This window comes from Dicentrarchus labrax, unplaced genomic scaffold, assembly GCF_905237075.1.
Source record: "Dicentrarchus labrax unplaced genomic scaffold, dlabrax2021, whole genome shotgun sequence".
NCBI lineage: Eukaryota > Metazoa > Chordata > Actinopteri > Moronidae > Dicentrarchus > Dicentrarchus labrax.
The window spans coordinates 11,425,322-11,453,252 of NW_026136718.1; the positions used below are offsets into that span (position 1 = coordinate 11,425,322).

Here is a 27,931-nt window from a genome sequence, read left to right on the forward strand (position 1 = left end):
TAGGGCATTGTTATATTCTGTGAAGTGAGTACAGATTCACGTGATAATGTAGCACGACATCATGAAAAGGGTCATTTTTAGTAGTCTTAATACCCCACTATTTGAAGTGTGCTTTGTAACTCAATATAAATAAAGTAAATCACAAATTGCTCACAGTATGACAATAAAAAAAGGATGAAGGGCTAGTTATGATAGTAACCATAGGGGAACCGGCTGGCATGACACCCGATTCCTTCCTTGTTTTAACCACCACTCAGTCCCATGATTTGGAGAGCTTTCCTCGTTTAGCTGATCTTAATAATGTCTTTGTGTCCGTATAGAGAGACTTGTTGGTCTCAGGCAGAACATAATGTTCCACGAACACACATCAATCAAGTAGACACTTGCTACTGTATCTGTGTAATTGCTGCAGGCACTTAAAAATTTGCATAAAGATGAGTTCAGCTCCTCTTTTGGCACCTCACCACGACACTTAGAATTTTTTGACACTTGCTTCACCTTACCATAAACCTCTACAAAATGTCTGCACCTGCTCTCATTCAATTAGCACCTGTGAATAGTGCTCCTGTTTCAGAGAGCCCTAAACACAAATAACCAGAAAAAGCAATGAATAAGTGAATACTGTGTGTGTGTGTGTGTGTGTGTGTGTGTGTGTGTGTGTGTGTTGCTCATCCTCTCAAAGTTAAAAGATTATCAACAGTGTTTCAAATCCCTTAAATTTAAATCTAAATGCTATTATCATCCATCTGCTCCCTCACTCAATGCTCATCTCTTCCAATATATATATATATATACAGTTTCTTGTATGTGATGGTTTGTGTAGATGGATTTCTAGCTTTTCCACTGAATTTTGCCTTTTTCTGGCTCACCTTGTCTTTTTTTCTTCCTTTTCTTCTATTTTTTTCCTCATGCGTATTTTGTTTGGCTCTGTCTCCAGGTCAGATCTGGTGGGGATCAATGTAATTGCAAGTTGTGGCAAAAAGTAGACAGAACAGGAACAGACATAAGTACAGTATGCCAGAAATGAACAAATGATAGACTGTCTATCAATGTGTCTGCACTCACATCCACCCATAAAGCATGTCCGCTGCTGCTTGTTTTCTCTCACCACGCAGTTATATACAAGGATAAACTCAATCAATACTTCCTGAACAACAGGTCAGTCTCAGCCTGTCTCTCAAACTGGATGGACTTACTATTTCCAACCACAAGGAAAACACATTTTTGAATTTGTCGATGAATGAGAGTCGAAGCGAATGTTTGCACAGACAGTTTGAAATGTGACCGAGCCTGTACCCTGCCTGTCAGCTTTCTTCTACCTCTCCTCTGAACCTACCTACCGACCTCCTTTTTCTCTCCTTTTTTTCTTGCTCTGTTTTCAAGCACACCCCTTCTGTTCTTCTGTCTGAATTTATCTCACTCCGTCTTCTCTCTCTTTCACACACACACACACACACACACACACACACACACACACACACACACACACACACACACACACAGGCTGCCCCTCATTTCATAAAGTGACTGGTCCACTCTCTGTCCATATGTTGCCACTAGGGGGCAGTAAAACTCCATATGTTCACACATGATAACATTGTGTTACTGTGTCCACACCCACTCTCTCTCTCTCTCCCTCACACATACACACAGTGAATATGTAGTAGTGAGTAAGTACATGATGATGATGATGATTTTTTGAGTTTAAAATAACACAATGACATTAGATTTTTTCAATGTTCAATCTGTGTTACTGTTTCTATACCAAGTTAACTTTGCACTACATGATATTAAAGGCTTCATATGAATTCAAATTATAAACCATGAAGCAAAGCTGTCTCGGTTGCAGAAGTGACTGTTCCACTATTCCTCATTTAAAACAGGGGGTTGTCAGGTGAGTTCTTCTCAGGATCTGGGTGAGTGTCTTTAAAGGGGAAACCAGGGTAAAAACGGCCCACTAGGTGTTATAGTTTTGTAACCAAGGGGTTGCTATGTGGCAACTGAGTTTTTTCTGGGTTCCTGCGTCTAGGTAGACGATATGAAAAAAAGCACAATGCGCTCAACTCCCTTTAAGTTGTTTAGCTAGTTGTTAGTTTTCTTATCTAGTGTTGATTCTCCAGTTTTATTTTTGGTCTACTGTAAAGAAAATACAGTAAAAAATAAACAATATCTCAAGTGTCCACTTCCTGTGATAATTCTTATGAAGAGATAACTTTAACGCCTATCAAGTGAAATGTGTGAATTAAAATGTTCTGACAGTTTGACTATAATAGTCCAATGTCAGGTTGAAAAGTCTAGATACAAAATAATATGCCATAGTTTAATCTTCTACCACTTTTCTCTTCATACCCATTGTTTATTCACACACAAACATAGATATAAATAGAGGACAGTAGGTTCCTGGATTCTGTGTGTGTGTGTGTGTGTGTGTGTGTGTGTGTGTGTGTGTGTGTGTGTGTGTGTGAGGGCTGAGAGCAGCCTTCTCTTGGTTGCAGCATGGATCTCATTTCAGGAGGTGGAATTAAAGCTGGCTGAGACCTAATCCCAGCGTAATACTACCCCCATCTCCCCGCCCCGTTTTATAAAGCAGGGAAAGAGGGTGGAGAAGGGCGGGAGAAATCAGAAAAGGAGGCGCTGTTTTGTGGGTGTAGAGAGGTGAGTAAACACAAGGGGTGAGGAGGTGTTTGGGGTGAGAGGGAGAAAGGGAGAGGGATGAGAGTAAAGTACTGTTTTTTAAATCTTCATATAAATAATGACTGTAGAAAATAAATCACTTGAAATATGTACAAATTTGGTATTTTCAAATGAAATAATATTCAGATTTACATGAGATGTACATAAAATGCTAATGTTAGCATGTTGCCATGATTACATTAGCATGTTTAGCATGCAAAAATGTGCTTTGTGGTGGAAGATGAGAAGTCAGTCATCAGGATTTACTGTTTCCAGGGTTGAATGTATGGACCAAATCTAATGGAAAAGCTACTCATATTTCATTTTGAACAATATCGTTATTTGTAGTCAACTGGGGCAACTTTTAGTTATTATGTACCGGAGTACAGGAGGTGGGTACACATTTTTTTAAATGTATGATTCTTCAGACCATAAACTATAGTAGAAGACTATTTGTTCCCATAAAGTCAAATTTCTGTGACCTGTCTGAGGAACAAATAGTAATATCAGATGCCAAAGTACTGCATGTTTTATAACACTCGCAGAGAGGATCAGCAGTAGAAATACAACATTTAAGTTACAAAGTAATCTACGAGTGCCTTGTTTTGCCCGAGCCCCCTTTGTTGGCACCTCCACTGCACCGAGGACTGGCTCCGTTCCACAGCTGTATAGTCAATTGCATTTTACATGAAACTTCGACCCAAAGCATCTTTTTGGTCCACAAATTCATTAAAAATAATTTTCAAACAAAGACACAACCCGATAGGGACCTGAGGACAGTCTGAGCTTTGTCTGAAACACTCCCCAGGATAATTAGACTTGATCCAGAATGAACAGACCCAAATAGAGAGAGAACACAAACATCGCAACAGCATGGAGCGCAACCAATTACTGTAATGAGCAGCAGTGGAGGAAAGAGTAGCAATGCATACACTTCATAGTTAACACTCTCTGTCTTTTGTCAAAAAGCACATTTGTCTCGTGTGATGATTACGACACACCATATTATCAGATCTGATAGCGAGTCCGCTCTTTGACCTCAGACCTGCAGCAATAGAGCCACCTCAGACCAGATTAGATTGAATATAATTTAAATAGGAGCCAGGTGGACCAGGAAAGACCTTCACAGCAAATGACATGACTGTGTTTTGGTCTCCTGTGTACAGTACAACACAACCAATCTCCCCAAACCTGAATGTGTGTTCCTCTATGATCCTGGTGTTCAGAATGACAGAAAGTACAAGCAAAAGAAGAGAGAGAGAATTCAAGGTTAGAGGACGGAATCAATTTCTGCGGTTGTGGGGGTTTAGATGACGGAGAGGTGTTTTGTGAAGGTCACTGATGTTGCACTCCTCTGTTATTTAGGCTTTCAGGGATGAGAGCCAATCAGATCGCTTTAAAGCCGTTTTCCCCAAATCCTCATCACATTATTTCGTAGCATAAGCCCCGTTGATTCAGCGGCTATTGGACTAGTAATCAGCTTAGCTTAGCCCCACTGTAAATATGCAAATAGTATTTGATGATTAATTGACCCCAGTTGGTGGTGCAGCCAAGCAAGGGGAGGGAGGGAGTGAGGGAGGGAGGGACAGAGAGCATGTGGGAGAGGAAGAGACAGATAGAAGAAGACGAATATGTAAGGTAAAAAAATAAATGTCAGAGAAAGTTATGATTAAATGATTGCATGGTGTGTAGTTTGGACAAAAAAAATAACATTTATAATTAATGCATTAATTCATTTCTATTCTACTTCATTGGAATTCAAAATATCCTAAAGAATCCTTTTACAGCAAAAATTAAGAAGTTCCCACTCGCAAAAAAAAGCATGAGTGAACATGTTTTGAGTATCAGGCTTACTTGTGAGGAACAATCATTCCTTACATGGTACACTTGCAGAACATGTTTAAATTGATGCCAAGAAGTTGGTCATGAGTCTTTTCGTCTTTTTTTTATTCTTTTACATTGTCTACAGTGGACAGAGGGAACGAAAGGAGAAAAGTGTGTGTGTGTGTGCGTGGGTGTGTGTATGTGTGTGTGTGTTTGTGATGGTGTATCCCAGTGGGAGAAAAAAGGAAATGGAAATAGAAGAAGAGAAGGATTTGCGGAGAGGAGGTGAAGTTCCCAACACTACAACAACTATGTACACACAACCACACGCGCGCACACACAAACAGTGCCCCCACCCCTACGGCTCAAATGTCAACAAGGAAAATTGGAAATGAGTAATTCTTTCAGAGTGTGAAATAGATTGCTTCTCATATACGTACGTCCCTGAATATGACAAATTGATTCTTGGGGAGAGGCGAGCGGCAAATCCACCAGACAATTTTTATTGTATATTTTTTTTGAATTATGATTATGATTATTTATTTATTTCGTTTTTTTGCCAAACATGGCTCTCCATTGTAATTGAAGTCCCCTCGCCCGCAGGGGAAGTGTTCCTTCTTCAACCCCCTAATTTGTTCTTTTAGCAGCCTTGATTTTCATTCCGTCAATAAATCAGAGAGTCAGAGAATGTGCGTGCGTGTGTGTGTGAGTGAGGGAAGGAGAGCTAGAGAAAAAATGAGGGAGTGATTATTCAATATTAACATGCTGGAGCCATCTGAGATGTTTCCTCCAATTACAGTATTCATAATGTACCCTGCTGTCATTCCCAGTGTGTGTGTGTGTGTGTGTGTGTGTGTCCGCTGTAACCGAGAATGAGAGAAATGAAATCGATTAGACGTCTGTACAACCCTCTGAAATTGTCTGCTTTCTGTTTGTGTGTGCGTTTGATTGTCCAATTTTCCATTCTCTCATTTTCTGTTGTGTTTCCATATATCCTGCTCCCCCTCCCCGCCGACTCCACCTGAACACATGATCAATTCTTTCTGTTATTCCTCCTCTGCTGGCTTTCTTTCTGCCTCCTGTTTCTCACTGTCTGCCTCCACCTCACCGTTTCTCTCTCTCTGTGTCTCTGGAGGATGAGCGTTTTATGAAGTTGGAGGCTTGTTGCTCTGTGGACGGCTGAAATTGGTTGGCAAAAATAACTCCAAATTGCTGGTTCTCTGGCTTCTGCTATTACCTTTTACTTTCAGCAAGCTAAATGTAAGCATTTCTATTAGGAGCTACACAAAGCCTTAGCTTGGTGTTATCTTTTCTTGTCTTACTCTCGCTCCCTCTTTTCTTCCTATTTTGTTTCTGCAATTTAGGTCTATCGCACTACACAGGCCTGTCAAAGAAATGCCATTGTACACTAAACATATCTTTATAGCACCACCATCAGTGGACAGTTTAATTCAGATTTTTCCCTTTTTATGTATGTAATAACAATAGTTAGGTTTTGAGCAATGGGGGTCATTATCTGATCAATAATCTGTGTTAAAGATATAATGCTACACCTATATAGCTACCTTTATTATATGTTGTATGTATATCTGGAGTTTGTAACGAAAGTAATTTCCCCCTGGGATTATTAAAGTATTTCTGATTCTGATTCTGATATATTTTGTTGAGTTGTGTATTCACATCAGAGAGTGAGGAAGGAAGTTGACTAAATGTAACATGAATAAAACATTAATACATTATCTCGTCTGTGAACAATTTATGGCTGGATTACGTCAGATAGATTTTCATCAGACATAGTGATTATTTAACAATGAAGACAACAACTCCCATGATCCCACACTACTTTACATCGTCATCAAACTAAGTCTTTTGTTATTGTTTTGATGTGAGAGACCTCCTGGCAGCAGAAACTGCATACTGTAAGTTTAAACTGGATTTTATATAAAGATGGCTCTCTGAAAGGACTAAAAGTGGGAATGGCTGAACCAATGATATTCATATCACTAACAACAATGGAATGAACAACTACAAAAAGTGGAGCTCAATAACTCCTGAACTGAGCTTCTAAGAAAGGCCAGCAGAAATACTCAGGGCAAAGGTTAAGAATCTAAAACTATTAATAAGACAGCTCCAAGAAGAAAACACTGTAAGAGTGTAATGTGTAAGAGGCAAATACTGTTCCGTCAAAGCTAAAATATGTAACATTTCTGCATTAAAATGTCTATAAACACTAAACCCTATATGTTTTGTTGAGTGGTGTACTTGGTTGGTTGTCTGGCAGAAGTCATCATAACTTGACCTTTCATCCAGTTTTAAGCCACATACATTTTTTAGATCTTGATGCCTGGATCTTAATTTATCAGAGAAACAAGCCCAGCAAACATTAGCAGCAGCCATTCGGCTCACAGCCCCTCTGGGACATCCTTTGTCCGCCAACCGTGCAGCTAAATGTGGTCAGTAACATCATTAAATAACATCCTGGGTATCTGGTGCTGATGAGAATATTAACTTGAATAGCTATAAGGCAATATGAGGCTGTTTAGACTCCCAATGCTATTATCAAAACTTGATTTATTGATATTAGTAGTTCAATTTCATGCTACTTCATACTTCTACTCCACTACATTTTAGTGCAGGGGCCTCTAACTCAAACTGGCTTGAGGCCACTGCTGGTATTATCATCTCATTGGAGCCCAAGAGGAGGCCACTTCAATGTTCAAGTACTACAATTACACAGTGCTTACACTGTTACACAGTAATCAATCAAGAATTCATTAATAATTATATAGTTATATAAATATATGTAATAATATAACATTAAGAGGGGGCATTCTGCTTTATATATTAAGTACATTTTGCTGTTAATACTTTTGTACTTGTAAGATTTTGAAAGCAGGAATTTTACAGTATTTACAGTATTTTCCAATTGTAACATTTCTACTTTTACTTAAGAAAAAGATCTGAATAGACTTTCTCTCCTGTTAATTATTATAATTATATATTCATTTGTGAACTCATTTACAACACCACGGCTTTAGCTTTTTCAGTTCCATCCATATTTTTTCAGCTTTCACGGTTTTATTTGCACTCAGTTAATTCTCTAGTGCATCTGCATGATAAAGCAGACGTAGCTGAGATTTGTGTCGCAGCTGCAAAGCACCCGTTTCTGACTGAACAAAGCTAATGAAAGCTCTGAAATGACAAATCAACAGTGTAAGACAAAGGACAACAGCAGAATAAATGTTTAGGAACACGATACCCAACTGTATTTGCTACGGCAGGTGCAGTGAAAACAAAATATGGCAGGCATGTTGTATTATTGCTGGCTGGTAATCTGAGAGTGCACAAGCTTGTTGATAGAATTTACTGCGGCTAACTGGAAGTGCAGCAATGTAGTAAAACATAAAATAAAACTGACAGCATTGGTTGCTCCCAGTCACATCCTGTGGTAAAACTACACGATTCATCTCTCGGATCTCTGGTAATGTTTCAGCACTTTTGTCAAAATGTGTGTCTGCTTCAAATTGCTGTCAAACAATAAATATAACCCTGTATCAAATTGTGCAAAAAAATAAAAACTAATGCTTTGTGACTGAAAATGTTTTTACGTCCTTTTTAAAGGACCTGCAGGTGCAGTTGCGATTTTATCATTTAAAGTAAGCCTGGATAAGAGACTCAACCAGATGACTTAACAGTAAACGCTCACACTCAGGGGTGTATTCACTTCAAAACACACACACATTTGTACACTTCTTCACTGTCTTGATACCCTACTCCTTCCATAATCCCTCTTGCCAGGGTTTCAGATAGTGACAGGGTCGTATTTGGAGCTAAAACATTATCTTTCTGCTCATTAACCTTCGACAGGGTTTCCATTCCACCCGGCTGATTCCCCCTCCTCTACCACCTCTGTCTTCACCTCCATCTCTTTCTCCTGTCGTTCCTCTCCTCCCTATTTGTCGAGGCACTCACCCGGATGAGACGGGAGCCTTTTAAAATGTCTGGTGATGCTTCACGGTGCCTCTCCTCGGCATTGGGGATCGACTTATCTGGACAATTTGTCCCACGAGTTGCCAAGACACTAATGAGATCATCCGCAGCAAAGTTTTGGGAGGTTGAAGTTACAGCCAGAAAAAAGGTTTTTTCTCACCATTTGCTGCCTTTAGCTGGGGTGATCTCCTCTGCCCAGAAACCAGGCGCAATAGGAGAACACACACCACGAGATCTGTTATTATTCTAACAATTAATTTCAAACAAAGAACAGAAGCAGATAGTTTAAGATTGCAATTCAATCTGTAAATACTTTCTCTTTTCCTCTCCTCAGTTTTTTACTTAATAAACAATATTCTAGTTTAAACTCAACATCACATCATAAAGTAATGTACTCTGTCACTGCTGAAGTGGACTTGACCTATCTGTGCAGGTGCTGCCAGCTGCTGTCATTGTCAAACTGCCAGAGTCACAGGTCAGCTGGCCACTGCAGGTCAGCAGCCAATTTTGTGCGAAGCGTGCGGTGTAGTGTGAACACTGGTTTATATATAAATGAAGTGGGGGCATTACGAGCTATTTTGGCAGTTTATAAATTAAGTTCATTTTTTCCTCCCTGGTCTTTGTAACTGCACCTGCCTACACACGCCTCAGGCCTTTAATTTTTCCCTACCTCCTCAGATGAAACTCTCAAGCTCTCTCAAAACTCTCTATCTAAGTGGGTGTTAATGGGATGATGTCCTCGCATATTGATGGACTACTTTTATTTTGTATCCTTTTGTTGTGGGTGTGACACAGAGTGAAGAAGAAAGATGCAGCCCAGACAAAGCACGCCATTTCTAAAAGAGTACTTCACTGCTTCCACTCTACTGGTTTTTATACAAAAAAGGATCAAAATTGATGCAGCAGAACCAGAGATAGTGTCTTTTTTATTCAACACATTCTTCTTCCTTGTCAAAACCTGGCGCCTGTGTCTATCTCCACATTCACTGTCACATATACTCCTAACCCTAACCCTCAAGTCTTATAAAGATTGGTTTGAAATAGCCTTTAATTAACAGAAGCCACAGTCCTGTTTGAAGTCTGAGAACTCTGAAATGCTGTTGGTTTTAGATATTAAGATTTTTGGAGAGTTATGTTACTGAGTAATTGTTAATAAGTTGGATGTAGGCATTACAGTTAGCAGTAGAAAGCTATCAGGCTAAACTAGTAAAGTTGTAAAAACAACATATCATCTATCACTCTCTATGAATTCGGTTCTTTGTTTTGTACTCCAAAATGTTAAAATTTAGATTAGATTTAGTTTGATTGCAGTTTGAAAGAAACGCAAAGTGATGTAAAGAGAGAAGAAATAAGCAAAAACTCCCTTCACACTGGAATTATTATCATTGTTTTTTGCAGTGTAGTTGAAATGAAAATGGATAAAATATTCCTCATCTTTATATCCATGTGAGGACAATAGGGCACAGAGACGTTTGAATTTTACAAGAGAAATAAAAGGGCACACACATCCACAGCCGATCATATTCAGAAGCAGGTAAGGACATTACACCCGCGGGATGAGAAACACAGAGACATATAACAAGCAAACACCATTAATGGCTTTCCCCGCTGCTGTGGCATGATGTCAGCATCAACCTCATTTTACCTGGTGCTAAATGTGTCCATGTCACCACAGGTTTGTTCTGGTCTCTGTCTGCTGCGAGCGACACAGCAGCAGGGACCAGCTTATTTTACCCTCTGAAAAACATCTTAGCACTAAGAGCATCGTTTGTGCTCCACTGGTTTACAACAAGAGCTGAAGATGATCTGATGTTGGTGCTGGTTCAGACCAGGACCTACGCTGTTAAAAAAAATGTTTCTCTTTAAACAGACTAATTTAGTATTGGATAATGAAAGTTTGACTTCTGCCATTAGGTTTAGTAACTTGTGTAACTAGTGACTTGGTTCACTGAATGCCGCGTAGGCAAGGTGAGTGATTGAGAAACTCGCTTCCATTCCCCACCAGTCTCTATCAAGTTTCCCTTGAACAAGCCATCTACTCCAGTGAAGCCTCTTAAGGCTGCGACATGCTTCTCTGCACAGAAACAACTGTGCACAGGTGTTGTTCAGAGACGTTAATGTGACTGTTTTCTTTCATTCAGATTTTTGGCATAATTCCTCTCATAATCTGTGTTTTTGTGTACATACAGTAGTTTGGATGGCTGTCATTTTGTATTGTGAAGTGCAGCTGTCATTTGTTGTCTGTATGTATAGCCTGACTTCTTTGTAAGAGATTGTTTACCTGACAAAGACCTTGTAAGTAAAAAGTAAAATTTTTCTGAGCTTACAAAAGTGTGTGTTTTTCCTTTATAATGATAACATGCCATCTTCAGTTCCAACAGGAGATCACAACAGTTTTTGAACCAGGCTGTAAACATGGGTAGTTTGGCATTTTAATATGGGGGCTTATGGACATTGACTCGCTTTGGAGACAGCCTCAAGTGGCCATTACAGAAATGCTGTTTTGAGCAGTTGTTATGTTATGTAACTGGCTTAACTTTAAACTTACACACAATTGTTAAATTGGGAAAAGAAAAAGTGTTAAATTGGAAAAAGAAGAACAATGAAATTTAAAAAAAAAACACCCATTTTAATAGAATTACACTTGATTCAGTGCCACTGTCATTCCTGCTGTCAGATGTGTTGACCACGTGTTTGCTTCTTTCATACAGAAGTGATGGTATTTGCTAAGTTAAAAAAAGTAAGTAAAAAAAAAGTAAAAAATGCAAAGCTGCTGAACATTCAGCTGTATTTCAGGTATCTGTGAGACTGTGTGACTGATGAGCTAACAAGTGAATCAACATTTTCAGTATATCCTCTTAATGGAGCCAAGCCTGCGAGCCAGTTCAGGCAGGTCAACTCGAGCTGCGCTGATTACACACATGACATGCCTTATTCCATAATCACTAACCAAGCGCTCCCTTCCAATCTGGCGGTCTATTTAAACTGCATAATTTCCCAGCTCTCCTTCTGCTCTGTCAATGCTGCGGTTGCCCTGCATCCGTATTGCTGCTGCTGCTGCTGCTGCTCTGTAAGCTATTGCTGCTGGCTGTGCTGTAAGCCCCACCACCACTCCAGCATCCACCTGTAGGCTCCGACTAGGGGTTAAGGTATTTGCACATCATGAGGTCGGAGCCTAGACGCCAAAATCTAAATATGCTATACTGCTTAATAAACATTCCAAATGTGAGTTGGCTGACTGAAATGCAGTTTGCATACATGTCTCATGGTGCCTAGAGAACACTACTCTACTTTCTAAAAATAGACATATTATTAAAAGTCAGAACTATTAAGAAGACTGAAGACTTGACAGCATCTCATTTGAGGAATTGCTTTTCTCTTGTGTAGTACGAATTAGTGATTTAAACACAGCTTTCTCCTTAGCACATTTTTAAATTAATTAAAAAACTCATTAATGAATCAGTTTATTCCTTCTTGTTGAAACAGACATTTTTTACCGTGTTTCACTTGAGGTGCAAAGTGTTGGGGAAGAGGAGCATATTGACAACCTGGGAGATGTGGTATCGATGTGATCACTCTCACTTAGTGAGGGAAGCCAGTGAAGTGTGACTGTGAATAATCAGCCTCGGCACTACATCACCACCACATTTTCCACCAGCAGGACTTTTACACGCCCTGTGGGATGGTTGTAAGCAAAACAGGGAACGGTAATGTTTTGTCTTTCTGGACACAGTGGCTGGTCGACCTCAGACGTCAAGCTTAAAATTAAGCAGAGCAGTTTTGAATTTAAAATCGAAGGTGATAGGGAGTGCATGCATCCTTAGGGGTGTCAATACATTTAAGTCATGCATGTACAATTTTCACCATTAAAAAAAAAACGATAATGATTGGATTTTTAAAATAAGCAGCAATAACCAAGGTAAACAAGATAATCATGAGATTTAGGCCACAATTTGGCACATAAGGATTGCAACATTTTTACTGTTAGCACACTCACTATAATATAAGAAGTTTGAATTTGTGTATGTGTGTCTGTGAAAAGTGTCTGCTTTCTGAGCCAGTTTAGGTGGATTGCATCACATGAAAACACTCATCATCCGCCCAGTTGAGTCACATTTCTTGGAAGTGCCCTGATCCATAGGTGCCAAGAAGTGCTGCTCATCTCCTCTCATGTATTCAGACACACACACACACACACACACACACACACACACTGGCTTCTTCACCAGATATGCTTAGAGATCCTCTGAGACCTTGTTTCCATTAGAATGCCTTTCCCCTCAATTTACCCTTGTTTAGTATTTTGGATTAGGAAATCACATGTTGTTAAATCACATTTCCAACAATGTAAAGGATCTGTCTGCTGTAGTTTGGGGAAACACAATATGGTATTCTATTTTGTGCTGCTAAGGTGCAAAGCAGTTCAAATAAATAAATTCTATGGTTTCATGCATATCACAGTGTTATTTTTCATTGCTTTATCTGTAACAGTCTTTGTGGTTGTTGTAGAAACAGTTATATAACTTATTTAAACTTTTATTCTGATTTTGTCTCCATTGATTTTTACCTCTGCCTTGCTAGTTGTCCCATTGTCACATTTAATGAGAAGATTGCAAGACTCAATAAACTATTATCTCTTGTAACTCAAATATTGTTGCTATTGGCTAGATCAAGAGAACACCACTGGAGTCAATTCATATTTCAAGTGTCTCTCTTGTTATGAGGTGAGAGCTGTAATGTAGTGGAAAGCAGGAGCTCGATCAGCTCGTACTTGTGACACTGAGTTGTAATTCTCCTCTCAGTGGGGATCACTCTTTACTGTTTGGATCATTATTTTCCTCATAAGTGTTTGCATTATGCTGATCCCTGCTTTCACTGTACTCAGTTTCAGATGTCAAGTGAGGGTTTGCTCAGCAATGGCAAACACAAGGAAATGATTGCGAATGTTCTCATAAACCGCGATGCATTGAAGGACTGACACCCCTTAGGGCAGGATTATGTCTCTGTGTCTGTCAAGGATGCAGGAATGATTTTTTAAACTAACCCCCAGCTTGGTATTCACTCAGTTCAACCACAGTCCTCTAATGTTTTGAGTATTAAGTGCTTTTTGAGAGTTAATTATTAGACTGTTATCGGTGCTCAGTCCACTTCAGACACCAAATTAAACATATGTTGTTTTTTTTTTAAATGTCTGGCTAATGGGAATGCTCCCTCTAATGCTTATATTTTAGAAAACTGAATGAATAGGCTTGTGTCATCACTTCATTGCTAGGACATTATATTAACCTTATTAGGCACAGCTGTGCTTAAGCATAATGCTGATGTCAGAGTGCTAACATGATGATGTTGCAGGTACTCTTCTTAAAACCCACCTTTTTTCTTTGGCTTTTGACACCATGTAGAGTGTTGATTGAGTGTATACATGCATATTTTATTGTGTGCGGGCAGTGCATTTTATTTATTTTACTTATTTATTTTATTGCTTTTATTTTTCTAATGTGTACTTCATCTTTCTATTGTGCTTCTATTGTGTTATCTATTTACTCTGTTAATCACTTCCTCTCTCTTTCTGCACTCATTCATGTCCCATTACTGCATGTTACTAACTTCACTTCTTCCCCAGAGTTCTAGTGCTTTCTCGTCTCGCAGGTTCTTATCGATCCTGGTGGAGCCTCCTGCCATGGTCCTGTTTGACTGTGCACCTGTCTGTCTGTCTGTCTGTCTTTTTCCTACTCTCTCTCTCTCCCTCACCCCAACTGGTCGAGACAGACGACCACCCACCTAGAGCCGAAGGATCTGTCCTAGGTTTCTGCCTTTTAACAGGCAGTTTTTGCTTGCCCTTGTCGCCAAGTGCTTGCTCATGGTGGTACTGTTGGGTCTCTGTAAATAATGTTATAAGGAGTTCGGTCTAGTCCTGCTCTATTTGAAAAGCTGTTATGAATTGGCGCTATACAAATAACAGTGAATTGAACATTGAATCTTTTTGTGCAGCACTTTGGAAACCTTGTGTTTGTTAAAATCGTGCTATATAAATAAAGTGGATTGGATTGGACTGGATTGAGTATATTGTTTACCATGTTCATTCTCTTAAATTAGTGTGTTAGAATAACAGATGGTAATGTCATTACTTTTGCATGTATTTTGTCATAAATCAGCGTCAATTAATCACCAAAGTTGACAATTAATCTGTATGGGGGACAGAAATGCTTGTACCAAATTTCATGAAAATCTAGTTGATGTTGAGACATTTCACTCAGACCCACAACTGTGGTTTCATGTTGGCGCAATCATTACAGTCCTTACATCATCCGGAATCCATAAATGTCTGCACAAACGTTTATGCCAATCCATCAGGTAGAATTTGAGATGTTTCACTGGCTAAGTGAAAACATGCTGGTAGTGCTGAATAAAAAGTCAAGGTATAACCAAAGTCACTAGGATTTATCTTCTGGGGTGAATGAATGTCTGTACAAAGTTTGATAGCAATCCATCCAATACTCATTAAGACATTTTACTACAAACCAAAAATGTCAACCCCATGAATGTGCTAGAGGAAAAATCAGGGTATCACCAAAGTCAGTAGGATTTATTCTGTAGGGAACATAAATGTGTGCATCTGATAGCTGTTGAAGTGGTGGACTGATATTGTCATCCATGTCGATAAGAGCCAAGGTTCTGTCATCAGCAATTCACCGCATGTGGCCTCAATTTCTTGTTCAAGCATCAAATAACTTATTTTACAACATACAGTCAGGCGGCTAAAACAACCACTCATGCTCCCCAACTAAAATTCGACTTTGACTACCAATCCTCACTCCCATCTCCAGTGGGTATAATGGGAAAGTAGCAATTCAGCAGCAACGTGTGTTTCCCCCAGTTTCTGCAGAAATGGGAGAAACACTCCAGTTTCTTCCCTTGGTCGTAGATGGCTGTAGACATTATCATAAGTGGCACCTACCGTAACTCATTTGTCTGCTTAAAAGGCAACGGCTGTGGCAGGCACAAATTACATCAGCTATAAAGCGCAGTCATTCTGCATGGAAACAGAGGGCAGGAGTCTGGGACTTAGAGAAGTAGAAGGACTACAGAAACTGCTCAGAGGACCAATTTCTCCTCACCCCCCTTTTTTTTATTCACTACTGGACAGAGAACTAGCCAGTCAGCAAAAAGTGTGCCGAGGGATTGGTTTGTGGCAATGCAAGTAATGTGAATAAAAAACGTGGGCCATCTTATCAGCTGTCAGTTTCCTGTTCTTTCATTTGGGTGACAGATAGAAGTACTGGAGCCTTTATCTGTAGCCTATTGGCCAGTATAGGCTAAAATGTTTGCACCCAGTCATAACACACAGACTGACACTTGCTCTCAGGTATACTTACACAAATGTGAATTCACAGCGACACATCAACACCAAGAAAATGGGTAAAAAAAATGCAATTAAAGCTAGTTTTGATGGATGCCGTGGCCTTGCATTATTCAGCCTCTGGCCTTAAGGATGCTGTCCATGTTTTAGCTCTTCTTTCAGGCGTTGCAGGGCATTAATTGCTCTAACGGATTTTCTTGGAAGATGATACGTCCACAGTTGACCAGTCAGTCCACCACATAATACATGTCACTGAGCAGTAAACAAAATAAAACTGACATCATACATTTGGAGTACTTTTAATTCCTGTAAAGCCTGTGGAGGAACAATAATGTCACTAGTCACTACACAGGATCTGAACCAAAATTAATGGTTTATTCCACTGAGAGTTTGCCTACCAGTGTTTAAGAAAGTAATTATTTACTTTAGTTACTTAACAAATCTGTGAAAGTAACAAAAACATATTGAAATGGCATTTGAAAATGCAACACAATATCTGGTTATATAACAGTAGCCAAACTCATGTATATATATATATATATATACACTGTATATCAAGGAGACTTGGATGATACTATTTTATTTATAATAGAGATGCTGCTCAACTCTGACCAGTTATTAAATATTTATAAATACATATTAAATATCAGTAATATGAGAGAAAAATAAAATCAAATATGTGGTATCATTTTAATTTATGGGGATATTGGAAGTGTAATAAGAAAGTCGTTGAAGTGAATGTGAATTGAATCCAGAAACCCACAACAGAAAGTTTTTCCCGCAACATTCAAAACACACACACACACACACACGCACACACACACACACACACACACACACACACACACACACACACACACACACACACACACACACACACACACACACACACACACACACACACACACACACACACACACACACACACACACACACACACACACACTTACACTTATCAGACCACACCACACTCAAACTGCATCTCCAAATAGCCGTTATGCTGAGCTAAATGTTTACGACCAACATTACCCTTGTCTTGTTTGCAAAATTTATAAAAGCTTACAATTTGCAGTGGTTGTAAAAAGCCATTTTCTCCACTGATGAGGTTTTGTTTGTGAGCCTAGTCATTGAAATTGATTTCCCCACTGTCTCTGTTTCTGTGGTTCACTATGTTGACTGTTCTGCCACCTCAGCAAATGTAAGAAAATGTTGTTTCAAAGTGGCCCACTACACATGAAGTGTTACATTTTGGTTTAATATCAGAGGAATTATCAAGAAATATTTTGGACCTAATGCTGCTTTATATGCTCTGTGGAGAAATAAAGGTCTTTTAAGACTTTTTAGTTTTCATACTGCTTCATCTTTCAGGAAAGAAATGTAGTGGTAACTGTGTTGGTGTCTTGATTGAGTTTTTATTCCAAAATGTTAATTCATGTTTCTATCTGTTATGCTTTATGCAAAAGTTCAAATATTTGTGTGTAGCACAAATCACGGGTTGGTTGCAGGTCTTATATTATTAGGTCAGGTCGGGTCCAGATTTGACATAAAGATAATTGCAGTTAACCGGTTCTGAGCTCTGCGGGTGTGGGCAGCTGCGGGTTTGCAAAACTGGACCCGTGCACGACTCCGAGCTGAGCCACCCAAATTACCCCTGAAGTAATTGCTCGGAGGGAGTGTGGAGGATTGGCCCTGCTTCAGCTGGAAGCATCCCTACAAACCTTGACTTTCACACGTTTCATATTTAAAATTGGAATTCCAGAATTTGCACAGATAGCCATTGCATTGGTCAAAAGGTCCCTTTGGAAGCAAAAAAGCAAGGAGCCAATCGTGTCCAAGTTGTTTATCTTCTTGTTTTTTTCTGTCTTATCTGTGTTCATGAACTTCATGCACTTCTCTAAAAAGCACATGGCCTTCATAAAAGAGCTTCATGAATAAATTTGTCAAAGGCTGAGTCAGTCAACTATCAAAATATCTACGCAAATGGTCACTGACACTTCTATATTCCCTTTTATGAGCCTTCATAAATAGTGGATACTGAATTGCCTGACATACAGACCTGTTACATCACTCTCACATGCAGTTAAGGCTCTAGGAAAATACATGTCTTAGATGCAAGCCTATGCAACTGAAGTTCCCATTATACATTGGGGGAAATATTCCTCTGCCTTAATATTTTAGTCTTGTTTTAACTACTTACACAAAGTAGACTAGGGTTCTGTCAAGATAAATCACATCATTTTGTTTTTAATGTGGAAATATGGTAGAATTCTTTAGTAACATTAAGCTTATGTTAATTAATTCAGTATTAAATAATGAAGAAAACACACATACAGTTTGAAGATGAAAAATAATGACTTAGAAGGCAATATTTGATTAAATCACTTATGGCCAGTTCTGCATTATAGACTTGGTTTATTAGTTGTTCTGGTCAGGTCCATTCCAATGGGCTCTATTAAATTAGAATAATGTGATTTATTGATCTTTGTGGAGTAATAATCTTATACACCCACATTCCAAACCACCCTCCAGGAAGGTCAGAGGTTGGGGTCTGTTTCAGAACCACATACCTGTAGGGGTTACTATTCAATAAGAAAGGTAATTAATCACTGGTTGATTAATAATACACTCGTAAATGGGGCACCACCTAATCCGGAGGAAATTATTCCACAGATCTAATCAAATCAATTTCAAATCAATTTCTTAATCTATGTTCAATCTCATATTTCTGAAGTAGTGATTTCTTTCACACGATTCATCGATTTCCCCGCATCAAATCAAACCGGCACGGACAAGGACATACGGTTATATATGTTTATTAACTAAACTAATGCAGAGTAAATAGTATGAAATGATAATTCAAACAAATGACCACAAGTAACAGAATATGTGGACAATATATGAATTATTACTATTAGGTGATTCAGGAGCGATGGTGGATTTTGCGATGCGGCAGTAAGTTTAAAATATTAGGAGAGTAAATTTTAGAACTGAGAGGCCCTAATCGAAAATTCTCTTAAACTTAAAAGATGGGAATCAAAGCTTACAGACAGACACCAGCTCTCTTTCATGTGTGTGAATCCGGCCGTGTACCGGAGAGTCAGCCTACTTTGTTTGTAGATGGAACTTCCAGGTCCTTGGCTTTTAGCTCAACTGCGGCTCTGCATCACTGATCCAACAGGCCGAAGGAAGTTGCGTCTCGGCCCTGGTACCAGTGGCCCTTCGATTCAAAGGCCCAGCGCGTAGTTTTACGCTTGAGTGCGTTGGAGGCAGAGAGTCGCTGGATAATAATGTCAAGTGGTTGGTCTTCAGCTTTGATTGTAAACTAATTCAGCTTCTTGTTTAAAAATAACTGGAGGATGAAACGCTGGCCTGGCGACTTCTCCGTAGTTAATCAATCCAAGAATTAGATTAAATTCACTTTCTGTGAATCAGGTGACAATACTTGATGATAAGACTACAAAAATATAAAAGAAGAAATTCGTTTGTGTCTTGAGCTTTCAAAATAAAAGTACTTGAAAGGTACTTCAGCACTGCAATTTATAACTTGAAGAAAAATCCAACACGTGTCGCAAACGAAGTAAAGTACGGAAATTAAAAGTAAGAACGAGAGTAAATAACGAATGGATCTTAGAAAGAAGAAAAGAAGAGAACGAAGTTTAGAAGAGATCAGAAGAGAAGGAGTGACCAGAGTCTATCTCTTATATCTTTTATTCTGGAGGCGGAACTGGACGAGAGGAGCTGACCGCGCGCGTCACTTCCTCTGGTGATATTTTGATATTCGTAGCTTTATCTTACTCCTATCGTGTTTTAAAGTTTCGAGATCATAATTCACCGTTCACAGAACCCACCATGACTTAATACATAGTTCACATGTTTTAACATAACATAACCAAAATCACTTGATGTAAAGGAAAAGTAGAGCTGATTAAAATCATTAAATCATTAACCATCAAACATGTATATAAAGCAGCACTGATGGATTGTACATATTTCGTATAGTGCTAGTTTAATCCTTGTTATAAAAATTATGTGTCAGGCGTTTACTATTTGGAATAATACACAATTATAAAACAAAGTTTGTTTTGAAAGTACCTTTTACAACTATACCAGAATCTTATCAAAAGGTGGCACTGTGGCTCCATCAAACATTCATTTTACACATGATTTTGTAACTCAGTCCAATCTGAAGACAGAAACATCAGACAAACATTACATGTGCGACCTTCTCATGCTGGGTGGCAATCTGTTAATTAGGAGGAGATGAAATTTTACAATAGTATTAAATTAGAACTAAATCTATATCACTGCAAATGCTGGACCTGCTATGTATATTGGAATGTCAGGGCTAGTACATGGACCTCTCATAAATCACCTTAAAGGAAAGGGGGAAAGGAGTAACAGGAGACCAGATGTGGATTCCAGAGGAGTTTCTCTCTGGAGGTGGACCTGTCAGTTCAAAAGAGATGTAAACACATTTCAGGGCTATGTATCCTGATTTACAACTAAAAAGGCACTTAATTATGAACCCATCTTTTGTAGAACAACAAGCATTTCCCAAAACCTGAGTGTAGAGTGTCGTTCACATCTGTGGAGGAGTCAGTGTTCTGTTAAAGAGGATAAAACAAATTGACACCTAGAGATCCCATCTGAGAATCTGAAAAGAACCAGGCTCTCTGTGCAGGAGACTGTCGGCGCCACAGTCTCACCTCCCCTCCTGGGTCAAAAAGGTCAAAGGGAAAGAGGAGGCCTTGAAAACTCTCCTAGTGGAACATAATCAAAATAATATGATGGCTGTTGAATTAAGAGACGGAGAAAGCGTCTCTTGTAATGATGAGACGACGACAAGGTCCTACATACCTGAGCTGGGTGGGATTAATTACCTATTGGGTGGATATTTCATGTGTCCACTCCAATAGCTTTAATAAAGATAATGTATCTTGGTATAGTACTGTCCACATGATCTATCCAAATCCCATCTGAAACAATGTCCTGCGCGACTTAATAGGTACAACATTGGTAAGTGTTGACTCGTGGTCCTGCTAGACATTTTGATTAAAATGTCCAGTAAATTGCATCTCCAGCAATGTAATGTAGCTTGGAGTTGGAGACAGATACCACACACTAATATGTAAATGTAATGACAATCAGGGTGTCCATTTTTTAAATAGAACTGACATGCTCGTCAGATTAAAAAAAATTTAGTTGTCTAAACTAGATAATCAAGTTCAGAATTTAAAAATACCTGGCCCTGTGCAGAGATGATGGACTAAGCCAACATCTTGGCATGTTATTACATTACACAGAGCTCAATAAAGCCCAAAAGTAATAATTTAAAGTACATTTTTATATCCATAAAATTTTGTGCCTGACAATGATGCTAGTTGATGATAAGATAAGTTACATTACAATATATATATAGGCTATAACAGCTTATCCTCTGGGGAGCATGAATGTCTGTATTACCTTTCATGGCAATCTAATAGTTTGTAGGTTATTAGTAATAGTTAGTTTTGTGTTTTGTGTCATCTGAGATATGTTGAGATATTTCACTAGGTGGTGGACCAACCGAACATACAGTCATCCCCAGAACATCAATGCTAGCATGGCTAGAAAGAATCTTATTCATAACAGAATAACATTTTCAAAACATGTAAAAACAGTTACACTTTAAATTAAGTTTCAGTTACAACAGTTGCAATTTCTATTAAGATCAAAATGATCAAAACATTTTGGCACGAGAAAGTGGTGTTCAAAACAGGCATCATAGTGTGCTTTAGGAACAAACAACAGAGGCTGCATCTAGTATTTTTCTACATATATTAGTGGTGTGGACTGGGATTGCCTATTCCTATTAGTTCCATTCATTACCCACTGGAGGGAGGCCTAATGTATCTTCTCCCCTGCCACCGTCATAAGCCTCAGATTGGTTCTGGGTGGTCGGTGGACTGCAGCCCGCTGCAGAGGAAACATATTGAGCTTCTCCACAACTTTACTTGGGGTCATTTCATCAAAGGAGGGGCCTTCTGATTAACTTTCTCTCAGCCTCATTGCTTTGAGTGCCGAACAGATAGTTTTCATCGGGGCTCTACTGTCCCCTGATTCTGTACATTAACATTACTCTGCTTGATGAGACGTTCAGAGAAAAGTTCCAGTCAAAGCAAATTATGTAAACAGTCATCATGGATGGATTTTCTAAAAGTAGCCTCTCTGAAAAACATTACAAAATACAGTGAACGTCTAAATGTTGATACAGGTAATATGACATGAAGTACAACATGTATTATATTTGGTTAATAGTTTATCTAAAGATGGAACACAGAGGCTGACTGTCTAGCCTGCTGGCTCAGGGTTTTTATTTTTAGCCAAAGGCTGATGAACCTTTGCTCAGCCTCATTGCTTTAAGAGCCAAACAGATTCTTTTTGGTCAGTCTTCTGTTTCAGGCCTACACATTAGTCTTCCCCCACGTGGCGAGAAAAAAAGTGATGAATTGTCTCTAATATTCCAAAAAAATGTGTACAAACAATTTGTGTACAGCATGAATTCAGTAAAGCGTTGCAGTCAAGTCAGGTCTTGTTAATCATTTACATACATAGGTATGAAGGATATATCACATGTTTTGCATTGGCTAAAACATTTAAAGCTTCTATGCAGTTCCTTCTAGTGCCACAGCCTCAGACATGACCCAATATCCTTTTCTTGATGTCTTGTGATGTTTATGTTAGAGTTAAACGAAAGAAAGTGGACCTTTTGTCTGATTGCTTCCCACTGTATATTATTCATCCACAGTTGTTTTGTCTGAAGGATTTTTCTTTATTTATTATTTCCATGTCTTTTTCAATCAATCTTCAATTTGTAGAACATCATGTTGAACTTGTATTTTGTGAGTGGGAAGCCAGTGAAGGATCAGCACAAATGGCACTGGCCATTCCAGATTGGGAGAGATGTCTGGCTTTAAATACATTTACAGTTTACCACTGAGAAGTCAGATCCCTCGAATGGTTAATTTTCTTGATAGTGACCTTTATTTTGGGATGAAATTCTTATAATTAATTTCAATAAGGCAGCTCAGCATGCATTTTGAACCTGCAAGATTTTAAAGTAGCAATTCATTTTGTATGAAATTAGGTTTGTATTTTGGTCTAAAACCTAATTAGTGAACACATATGCCGAGCACACATCTACCCACAGGGGGAGTGCTTTGGAGGTCCAACCTTTGGATCGCCACCTGACAGTATAGATCTTCTTGTAACAACATAATATACATCTAGAAACACTTAAACCCCCTGGGCAGTGGGTGTTGCAGGGGTGGGGTTACCTTTCTGCAGGGTATCACCATGCTCTTGACAGCAAATGGTGTCAGCTTTAATTGGAACAAGCACAACGTAATGGAGCGTGTCAGATGGCTTCCACTGTGCCTGAGAGGAGGTATGGCTTCTAGGTTTCTTCATGGTTGGAAGGTCAGAGAGGGAGGGGGGTATGCAAAAGTAAGATACAAGCAGACAGAAATGGAAAAGCAAAAAAAAATCTAAAGATTTTATTTCACTTTGTCATTGCAAATCAAATATGGCATGAAACTGTACATTCCTCTATAGAGAAAGGGTTATAAGAAATTGCAACAATTTCAACAGCCTGCAACTGTGTCACTGTGTTTTATGGTGCAGTACACCTGCATTTTATTGTATGATCAAACTTAAGACTGTAGACTATAGATGTGGAACTGAGTGTTATATATAAGGCTTATTGAAATGATGGGCTTACAAGACAGAAGGAAAAAGATATATAGAGGCAAGAAAGAGACACAAAGAAAGAGCTGAAAAACATTTAAGCTGATAAAAAGGGAAAAAAGCTTATGTTTTTGATGCAAAAATCTATCTAGATGGAAAAAGGAAAGATAAAGTAAAAGCAAACTGGGATAACCTATTAAAGATGAGATATGTGAAGACAAATATTTATACTAGACTTTTCTTCAAATTGCTATATCATATTCACTTACTGAAATGATAGGAAAAAAAATAGAATAGCAGTAGAATAACAGTCTCAAAGGTACAAGCACTGTGCCGATGCAGCTATGCTCCCAGTACCACTCCAGGGTTAACATCTGAAACCTTGTACTTGTTTCTCTTTAAAACAAAACAAAAAAAAAGATTTTGTATTGTTTATTTAACCTAAACTCATGAATATCTCATAAAATATTTAAAGGATCATAGATACATGCACAGGTACACTGCTGTCTCCCATTTGTTGTAAGATTTTGTCTTTATTGGCCAACAGACATGTCTGTGACATTGTTTTGACCTTCATTCTGTCTGTTGGGAATGAAATGATACGGCGTAAGATTCACAATATTTGAAGCAAAATCTAAAAGTCAGCTTTTATGAATGCAATTTTTAAAACAAATTTCTGAAAGTTCTGTTTCACACGTTGAAAAATAAAGTTTACAGAATGTGAAACCAGGCAGGGTTCTAAATAAGCACTGCAAAGAGAAACAAAGCTGCAATTTTAATATTCCTAAAACATGTGATGTGTTGTTTACTCTAAAGCAAGTTGCCCTGTCTCTTCTTGCACACAGTCTTTTTCTGTTAAGCTGCCTTTTTGCTGGTTTCTTCCTTTACTGAAAACCAAAATGCTGCCAGAAACAGACTGCAATGTCCTTGGTTTGTTTTGAGCCTATCTTATTTGAAACACTATTTTTGTAATGTAAAATTATTTATCATAAACCTTTATTAGATTATTAGTCAGTGCACTATTACAAACCTCAAACAGACATGATGCACTGATCTGTTTCTTTCCCCCCCTTCTGTTTGAACAGCTGTGTAACTATTATTCCAAGGTCATTTACATTCACGGATACAAACAGTGTGGCAGGCTGATCTTCTATATACCACTTGTACTTTCAGCAAAAAAAGTTAAGATTCTTCTCACATGCAACATGCATAAATGATCTTAAGTGATGTGCGCTCGAGTTAAGGTTAGAAATAATAGATCAAAGCAAGGAATTCGACTGCATCGATTTCGATTTATGTGTTACTCCTGATGGTAATAACTGACGAGATGGATGCTGCGCTGTTGCGTCAGGGTGGTAGTGATGAAAATAGCTGGCAAATGAAAGGAATGAGCAAAAAGGATCCCAGCATGACTAAATTATGAACACATGAGGACACAGACGGTTTTGCAAGGGCCGGCGCTGGGCTGATCAGACTTTGAAACTTATCTCTCTTATATATTTATGCATCTTTTAACTATCATTCTGGCTTGACAGATGGGATTACACTGTGATTGTGCCGTCAGGTACGAGGCTGTAAAAATTCACAGATCCCTATGAAGCTTTGGTGTGGCAAAGAGTTTTACAGGTGGCCACTGGGTGTCGCTCTCCAATCTTGGCTTTGAGATTCACAGCACCAAGACCACCTCCTAATCATTACACATTACTGTAAATGCAGCATCTTTATTATAGCTGTTACTTACAGTAACAACAATTCTGTGGCATTGTTAAACACAAACTAACAATTTGTACTGTTTCTGCACACATTGGAAATACTGTACTGCTATATCAACGCATGCAAAGACTATTGTTGGATTTTCAATTATTTTTTAAATAAACTGAAATAACATTGCACTGTGGCTCAATCAAAGAAAACTTTATAAGAATAATTAGTCTTTTTTTTTTTACTTAAGAGGGATAGTGGTAAATTGAGTTCTGAATCTGCTAAAGCACTAAAGCAGAGTTGTTTAAAAATAAAAAAATAAAATGGAGATTTGCAATGGCTCTGTATAGACAGGACAGATGTAGGATACATGCAGGAATATGAGGCTTATACAGTATCTACCTTTTCAGCACTTCTTTAAGAAAATGGTTGTAAAAATCCATCTTTTCCCTGAACTTAAATGGAGGCAGTGATGTGCCGTTTGCTCCTGTCCACCGTTTTTCTTCCTGTGCTTCCTTGTTCCCTTGGCAGGCACAGGCGTTTACCCTCTGTGCCTCCTGTTTGCTGAGCCAGTGACAGCTCGCTCTGTAGCACTGCTGTGGGAATAACTCCCTGCGTGGACCCTAACACCCTGGAGACCTTCCACTGCAGGGCACAGCCAGTTAAGTCAGAAAGGGAAAGGAGGAAGATGTTATTTATACACACACAATAGATATATACTCTGTGGCTCCTGCTGATGGATTCTTACAGATGGACCGATAAATGTAAGTCTTTGGTTCTGCTAACAGCTTGTTGCTTGCAGAGGTGTGGGTGTATGGGAGGAGGAAGTGTGAGTTTGGGGCAAGAAAGGGGAAAAGCAGGAAAATGAGTGTGATGAGTGTCTCAGAATCTGCATTCAGCTCAGATACAGGGTCATAACATCAGAAGAGAAGGATGCAAATAAAAAAGATCTTGATCATAACAAACCTCCACTCCTCATATGTGATGTAAAACATCATTAGTCTGTTGTAAGATTGCTTTAAAAGATGTTTGGCACTGCTCCCATTATCCATGCAAGCATTAAAGAGGGAAGGCTGAAGGTGTGTGGCCTAACTTGTTTTAGTATACTAAAGGAAACTACTTGAAATGTAATTTACTTGTCAGGGAACCGGAGCAGAGTTGCTTCCTTTCTTTTGACACACACTCATTTAGGTTCATCAAGGTTGTCGGCTAACGGCGTTGCTGAATTTAATGTGGGCCCTTGAAGCTAAACAGCCGTTTGCTTGACTGCCTGGAAAGACAGCCACTGTGTGTCACTCTATTCTCTGTCTGCATTTTTGCTCTGCATTGGTTTAGCACATTGATGCAGAGATGTACAGGTGTACTCCACACAGCAAACCTCTGTCCACACCAAGCATCAGAGGTATAAACCTGAGGAAAAACGTTATAATACCAAGCTCACGTTTTAAAAATGTATTGGATTATTTCCATTTCAGTCTAAATATGTAAATGCAATGCAAAAATTCAGAGTCCGGTCACAGACAGTCAGCAGGAACAGATAACAGCTTAGACAGTTTTCTAGAACAGGAACTGCGAGGGGAACAAGGTACAGGCAGGAATGGCTGAACCCTGATGGCTGTAAAGCCACATTGATAGTCTGGAAAATGAAAGTGGGAAAGGGGGCTGCGGTAGGTGTGCTTGAAGGAGGCAGGGTCAGACGACTGGCACAGGACTCTGGTGGACGGGTGGAGAATGACAAGGAGAATTCAATGAAAACTCGCTCAAACAGAGGAGGGAAGAAAGGAGGACAGGGCAGGTGTCCCCATGACAATACTTTCATATTTGAGCGCCATAATGTGCTTGAGTGGGACATGAACAAAATATTTTTTGACTGGACACTGGAGGTTAAATACCTCACAGAAACATCAGAAACAGATAATTTCATCATCATGCACACATTCAACAAATACTAATATAAGATGAGCATTTGGGTTGTCATCTTCATCTTTTTCTCTCTTCTGGTAGAAACATACTGACCACCTCCTTAGAACTACCAAAGTGAATCCTATTATATGGACACCTCTTCTGATACCAAATGTGACTGGTTGCAAACAGAAATAATAGAACAAGAGAAATAGAAGAATGGACTGCAGAGTGCATCTCACGTAGCTGTTTGTCCTGTAGTGTTTTAGAATACATTTTTATTTTAATTGTGAGGTTTGCACACAGGTGTACAGACACACTGCAGCCCCTGAGCAGCTTCCACTCAAGCTGTTGGAAATCAAATTCCTTACAAAGGAACTGTGCTGCAGGTGGGCAGAGCACTTTCATCCCCGAAGGAAAGGCAAGGATTTGAACTGGAAACCCCCTGGTCACAAACCCATGGGTCTCTATGGCTACTATAGTGTGCACAAACGACACCACTAAATGTACCAGTGTATGTAATACACATGTTTGAACCAGCACAGACATGTCCTTATGCTTGTGTGTTAGACTGGTGCTCACCTTGTGCCCTCTGTGATTTAAGTGGGAGCTGTCAGGAGTGAGTGCACACTGCTCTAATGCTATGAGATCCTTCTTTGTCATTTTTTTCACTTCTTCAGTTTCCTTTTCCACTTCTTCACTTCGCCTGCTTGTTTATTGCCATCTCTCTCTCTTCTTCCACTGTCCATGCACTCT

At 39.0% G+C, this 27,931-nt stretch overlaps 1 long non-coding RNA gene across 2 annotated transcripts in view; it reads right to left on the reverse strand.

Annotated features, from left to right (window-relative positions):
- LOC127350006 (uncharacterized) overlaps positions 1 to 25,786 on the reverse strand; it is a 53,077-nt gene extending 27,291 nt beyond the window's left edge. For both annotated transcript variants that reach the window (XR_007880508.1, XR_007880507.1), the window contains exon 1: positions 18,954 to 25,786. This is a non-coding gene — a long non-coding RNA (uncharacterized LOC127350006). The remainder of the gene's footprint in view (positions 1 to 18,953) is intronic.
- Positions 25,787 to 27,931: the final 2,145 nt, after the last annotated feature.